The 6,802-nt window shown below is 41.6% G+C and overlaps 1 long non-coding RNA gene across 1 annotated transcript; it reads left to right on the top strand.

Annotated features, from left to right (window-relative positions):
* Positions 1 to 223: 223 nt before the first annotated feature.
* LOC125911914 (uncharacterized) lies at positions 224 to 6,091 on the top strand. Its single transcript, XR_007454504.1, has 7 exons — positions 224 to 1,346; positions 1,437 to 1,547; positions 2,160 to 2,232; positions 2,395 to 2,533; positions 4,348 to 5,161; positions 5,269 to 5,304; positions 5,387 to 6,091. It is a non-coding gene; the product is annotated as an uncharacterized LOC125911914 (long non-coding RNA).
* Positions 6,092 to 6,802: the final 711 nt, after the last annotated feature.

The following is a 6,802-nucleotide window of genomic DNA, read 5'->3' as shown; positions in this document are numbered from 1 at the left end:
ATGTGCAAAGGCCCTGAGGCAGGAAAATACTTCACCATGCCTGCGGAACTAAAGGAAACCCAATACGGCAAGAGTCTGGTGAGGGAAGGGGAGGGGTTATAGTAGTAAATGTGGAGAAAGGCTATTCAGAAATGAGAAGGAACAAAGTGAGATACTAAGTATAAACTATCTCTACAATTTTTTAATGAAAAATTTGTTTGAATGTTTATTTTTGAGAGAGAGAGACAGACAATGAGGGGTGGAGAGAGAGAAGGAGGCACAGAATCTGAAGCGGGCTCCAGGCTCTGAGCTGTCAGCACAGAGCCCGACATGGGGCTTGAACTCATGAACTGTGAGATCATGACCTGAGCTGAAGTCAGATGCTTAACTGACTGAGGCACCCAGGTGCCCCATAAACTGTCTCTACAATTTTTGAGAGCCTGCTGTAACTAGGCATTGTGTTAAATGCTTTACATCTATTATAGTGTGTCTCAATTGTTCATCTGTCCTTTTTTTATTTAAAAAATTTTTCTTTAATGTTTATTCATTTTTGAAAGAGAGAGAGAAAGAGCACAAGTGGGGTAGGGGCAGAGAGAGAGAGGAAAACACAGAATCTCACTGAAGCAGGCTCTAGGCTCTGAGCCATCAGCACAGAGCCCAACGTGGGGCTCGAACCCATGAACTGTGAGATCATTACCTGAGGTGGAATTGAAGGTTTAACTGACCGAGCCACCCAAACACCCCTGATCTGTCCTTCTACTAATGCTTCCTAGTGGGTGTTCCACTGAACACTAGTCCTCTGAGATGTTCTACAAAACGAAAGTTTCTTGGCTAAATAAATTTGGCGATACCTTCATACTCTCTTGCCTCTTGGAGATTTTCAGAAACACAATGTGTCTGTACTAATACACTGAGATTATTCGATGTTACTGGGTTTGCTAATAATCTTAGAAATTGTTTTCTCTCCTTTTAGTTAGTTTATAGCTAATAACTGAGAAGATCAATACATTTAAAAAGAAAACAGAACTTGCTGATGAAGTATCCATTTGGGAGCAGAAGGGATCATTACCCTTTCAAAGATTTTTTCTGATTTCATTTTGGTTATTTGTACCTCTGGTAGTGTATCCTACTGACCTATTTCATGTGTTCTATAAACAGTTCTAGTTCAAGACAAGCTTCACAAATGTCAAGCACTGTCTGTTTATTTGTGGAAGGAATCACACATTAAAAGATAGTTTTGTCTATCACTATGCTATTTGTGAATTCTAATCCTTTATCATATGTTTTATAGATCAATGAATCAAAGAAATGTCTTTAAGAAACTAAGAGAAATTAAGTTTCTTTCTGATGAAGCTCTTAAATTAAAGGTAAGAATCCCTTCTTTGCCTGGATTGCTTTCTCAAAACAGAAGTGAAAATAGTGAGTTATTATTACTGATTCATTGCATTTTGTTGAAGGAGGACATCAAAACAGTTGAATATTTTAATGAAATTTTAAATGACAGTCTTCAAAGTGCACGTGCTACCTTGCGATCTGAGAGAGAGAAGAATGTCAAGAATAAGGACTTGGTAAGAGTTGGCTGCTGAGTTTTACTGTAATTTGGCTTTGGAGGCTTTTTGTTAATTGGGTGAGGTGAGCACAGTATGTTCACTTGCTGTTTACCACAGTAGAGATTGGGCCTCTGGGAGCCAAATCTCCATCTGCAATGTGAGCTGGAATTTCACTAGGACCACCAGGAGGAGTTTTGCTATTTCAAGGACTAAGAAGTACCTGTGTTTTCACAACTAGGTAATTATCACATCATTTCAGCTCTGCCCTCCAAGATATGAAGAAAATTCTGGAAGATATTTGAGAGATGAAGGGTGATTACTAGCCAAATTGTGTAGTCCCTTCCTGTCTTAATGCTGAACACATAATTTTCAATGTGAATAGGGAAGGAGATATCTATTATCTATCTATCTATCTATCTATCTATCTATCTATTGATATATATTCCACTAAGAAAGCCATTTGTGAGCTCTTTGATTTAAACTATTTTCTACCAAGTTGGCTTTCTCCTTGTTATATATATGCCTCAGGATCTTTCTTTGTTGCAGTGTACAATCATGTTGTGTTAGGTGCATTCACATTGTTGTATGATCATTATTTCTTGAATGTCTTTTCTCATATCTGTCTTAAAGTCACAAGATGGAAATGGTGAATTCGAGGATTGAGAGCTGAGAACCTTGAGGTCCAATAACTGTGAACTGGAAGGTATGCTGTCTGTTGGGGAGAAATCCCCATATGAGTACATGACTTTGCATTGGGAAGGGAAAGAATGCCTTCTTGCCTTCATGGTTCTTGCCCTTTTCCTGTCACACCAAAGCCAACTCTCAGGTCATGTGCACACTTATAAAGAAAATCCATTTTTTACAGAAAATAAAAAGGCCTTAGAAGACAAGTGTAATGCATTGAGGTCTGTGAAAGCAATCAAGGAAGCAAAAGTCAAACAGCTGAAGGAGAAAGCACATATCCTTGAAGAATTCTATAAACAAAGAAGAGTGGCTGCAGAAGAGTAAGATGTTCAAATATTAATTGTCACAAATCCTGTTGTATGAATGAATGTCGTAGCCGGTATAGAGAATTTTTGCCAAATGCATTCGGTAGAATTGTGCTTGACCTTCCTACCTTGCTTTCTGTAACCTGCATTTTCCTTTCTGTCCTTAGTGCTTGTCACACATTATTGTGTCATGTATTTAGGGTGAAAGAGGGAAGGTACCAGCATTAAGAACACTGATCCCTGATACCCTCTGGATCCATTTACATTGTCCCATGGGTTTCAATCCTATCACATTGTCTTCTCAGCCAGGAATTAGGTCATTTTTGTTCAGCACCAGACATGGGTCAAAAATATATAGGGGGGAACGGCTAGGTGGTTCAATTGGTTGAGCATCTGACACTTAATTTTGGCTCAGGTCATGATCTCATGGTTTGTGAGTTCGAGCCCCACATTGGGTTCTGCGCTGAAAATGCTGCAGCTGCTGGGGATTCTCTCTCTCCCTCTCTCTACCCCTCCTTCCCTGTCTCTCTCTCTCAAAATAAATAAGTAAACATTTTTTTTTAATTGGGTAAAGAGAAGTTGAGTTATATTGCTGCAGAAACAATGGGAATTTCTTTCTGGAAAATGGGTTGGGGCACCAGCAGTACTGGACCCCTTCATGCAGTCTGCCAGTGAGGTTGTTCACTGCAGGCCCAATCCCTACGAAGGCCTGGGTATTTCCTGTCCCCCTGCATTTCTTATGTGTAACAATCTTTGGTTCCAACCAAAACCTGCAGCTTCGCTAGGGCTCATCTTTGCTGACTGACCCTCAACTACACTTACTTCTACGTCTATGTGCATAAAGTTATTTAGCTGCTTTGCAGTTCAGTTTTCTGTCCCCGAATGTATTGATGAGTCCTGGGGAGACTGGCTCCAACTGCCAGGCTGGCTTTGTCCTGGGCTTCCTTCTTCTCCATCTTGGTCTCGTGTGTCTTCATGGGGTCGTTAGAAATTTGGTGCATTCACTCACTTGTTTCCTCCTTTGTGCAGTATTTCCTTTTGTTCTCAGAAGATCGGGGCCTTTAGAGTCCCTCATTCACGTTGAAAAGTAAACTCTTCCTTCCCTTCCCTGGGGACTCAGCTTCATGATAGTCCTTCCCACACCTGGGGTGGGGGCTGCTGTGTCTCATTGGCATCTTGTTTTTGTTAATTTGTAAGCTCTTTGTGGGAGTGGGTACAGAGCCCTGACCACCTTTCTATCTTCAGCCTCTTACAACAGAGCCACTATATTACAGCCACTCCAGAAAGCATTTGCTGAAGGACTGCCTGAGAAGCCAGAGGGAAATGCACGTGCCTTTCTCTGACTAGAGATTTTTTGTCAGTTTCTAAAAGTCAGGGCTCCCTGTGGAGGTGTAAGACTAATGATGATCTGTTGCTCCATCCTAATGGGTATAGTTGATCAGACATGGTTTTTCACATTGAACTGAAATGAGTCTTCATCATCCCAAACAAAAGACCAGCTCTGGGAAGGCACAAAGTGCCATGTTATTTGATGACTTCGTGACAAAGGAGTAGAAGCAGAAAACTAGAAAGACACCTCCAATTGCAGAGACGTGGCAGCAGACAGAGGTTGATTTTAGTATATGTGCTGCCGAAGCGAGCACCAGAGGTTGATTTTAACTTAAATGAGGTGTTCAGTTCATTTCTCTGATTGTGGTGTCAGTCTGCATTTATGGGAGAGGTGAGGGAAGGGATATTTGAATCTAGGCCTTCAAAAGTGCTGGGAGGTAAAAAAGGAAGAATTTCTGGACCTTGGCTCCTGGATTAGGTATATATCTTTCTCATCTTAGGAAACTGAAAATGGCACAATGTGAACTGGTGGCAATTGAGAATCAACTGGAAGCTACAGAGGAAAATTTGAAAATAGCTAACGAGGAAATATACAAGTACAAGTGAGTTCAGATACTAATTAGCAGTGGCTCATGAAACCCCTGTCCATTTCTTGTTTTTCACATTTGTACAAATTTAGACTCAATTAACAAGTAATATAAATACATATTCAGAGGACATATCCATAGAGAATGAACAGATAGAAAAATATAAGATTTAGAAAGAACAAAAAACAGTCAAGTTACTAAACATTTCCAGAACTCCAGTATTGGCCTGACCATGTGGAAACTTCATCCATGCCAACATTCCTCAGGGGTGGTGTCAACTCTCATAATCTATAGGAAACCAGTGTGTGGTAGGATGAATTATACCCATCAACATGGTAGTGCCATTTGATGGCCCTGGTTTCTGGGAAATATGGTGAAAATATATGTTAAGGGACAAAGAGCTTTATGATGAAAGACACTTGTCACATGATGAATTAGGGAAAGATTAAAAATGGGAAGGAATTCTATGAACTCTGAACCCTACAGGCATGGAATAATGAGTAAGGAAAGGATGTAACAATAGCTTTGATCCTACTGTACATTTATAATCATGTAAGAATAAATTGTATCAGGGGACAGATACGAGGTTGATGGCAACGTGGGCAGATTATTTAAAATCATACCCAATATTGGGCCTTATCTGACAAAAGCAATTGTAACTCACAGGCAGCAAATTGAGCAAACACAAGAACAGCTGTAGCAGGCAGAGCTCACCTTCAGACACCAGGTAATCTGAGTTCTGCCTGACTTACTGAACCCTTAGCACCTCATACAGGTGAGTGTAGTGGCCCTTGGAATCCCTAAACACGGGCTTTTCATTGTTGGCTTTTTCAGATTGCAGTTCATGAGAAGAATGCTCAGCACAACTGGGTAAGTGTTTTCTTGTTTCCTCCTCTTTCTTTGGTGCACAGTCTGGGAAGACTGAAGGTGGTTGTGTTTTTTTCTCCCCCAGATCAAGACTCAGATCTGGGACAGGGAGATGGCAGAGCAGAGCAGGGAGGTCGCCCACTTGAAACAGGTGTGGGAGCTTGACATGTGGTTTTATGGGTGTTTCAAGGGATGACAGCTGTGCTGTTGTGTATCTGTGGTGTTCTAACTCTTTAGAAGTCCATTCTTTTTCTGTATCCAAGACTGGATGTTATGGAAGGAAAGAGGCTGCCTGAGGGACACATGAGGCAGAAACCAATGCCTGGAAGACCAGAGACGGCAGAACCGTCCAGGGAGAGGTAAGGAGCACATTGTGACATGCACTGGCCTAATTTCTGCTGCAAAGCCTGTTCCTGTCGGTGATCATTGTGTGGCCTGGACAGAACCACAAGCACTACCTAAGGATAGCAGGTGGCCTGAAGGGGTGACAGGAGGGTGTTCTCCTCTGGTGCCCTAGCAGCACTGCTAAATTTCTGTAGTTTTCCTTTTCTCATTAGTATAAGATTAGTCTAAGTACATTTCTAGTCAGACATAGTTATATAATAACTGCTCACATGTGGAAGGCAGCTTACATATAAGCTGAAGGATTGAACAATCCACCTAGAGCCAGAAGAAACACACACATTCTCTTCCGTTGAGGGTTCTTTGATGTTATCCGCCAATCGATACTCTCATTTGTATTCTTTTTTTTAGTTAAATTTTTAATGTTTATTTACTTTGGAGAGAGAGAGTGTGAGTGGGGGAGGGGCAGAGAGAGAAGGAGACACAGAATCTGAAGCAAGCTCCAGGCTCTGAGCTGTCAGCACAGAGCCCGACGCGGGGTTCGAACCCATGGACTGTGAGATCATGACCTGAGCCAAAATCAGATGCTTAACTGACTGAGCCACCCAGGCATCCTCATTTTTGTTCTTAATCAGTAATGAAATGGTGATTTCCCATGATGTACACTGAGAAACCTCTGTCTTAGTGATGACTTCTAGATTGCTAACTGAGCCTGTCATCACTGACCTGTCCACAGTTATTTGATTAATTACAAAACAACATGAACTAAGGCAACATGAGGTCTTTATCAAGGTGAGGGGAGGTTCTCCCCCTTATCCTTGGGGGTCACCTGAGGCATGTGGGATACCCTCTGCCTCTGGTCAGGGACCATGAGTGTAGGGAAAAATTTAAGATATTTGAGGAATGAGAGGAGAGATTGTTTTCATTCCGCACAGTCCTCTAAAAGCAGAATAAACCTCTGTCCCTTCTAGGGTCTTTAGTAGATCCACAAACTCTGAAACCTCTATGAGTTACAGCAGCTCTGACTATACCAAGAATGCAGACAAGGACAAGGTAAATGCTGGGGCCATTCTCAGGTATAAGTCTTTCAGGAAACCCTCATCTTTCGGTACATCACACTCTCCTGGCCTTGTCTCATTTTGCATGTTGTGTGGTATGT

This window comes from Panthera uncia (assembly GCF_023721935.1).
Source record: "Panthera uncia isolate 11264 chromosome C1 unlocalized genomic scaffold, Puncia_PCG_1.0 HiC_scaffold_3, whole genome shotgun sequence".
In the NCBI taxonomy this organism is placed as follows: domain Eukaryota; kingdom Metazoa; phylum Chordata; class Mammalia; order Carnivora; family Felidae; genus Panthera; species Panthera uncia.
Note: the sequence above shows the minus strand (reverse complement) of the source record. Positions and strands in the feature narration are given on the sequence as shown.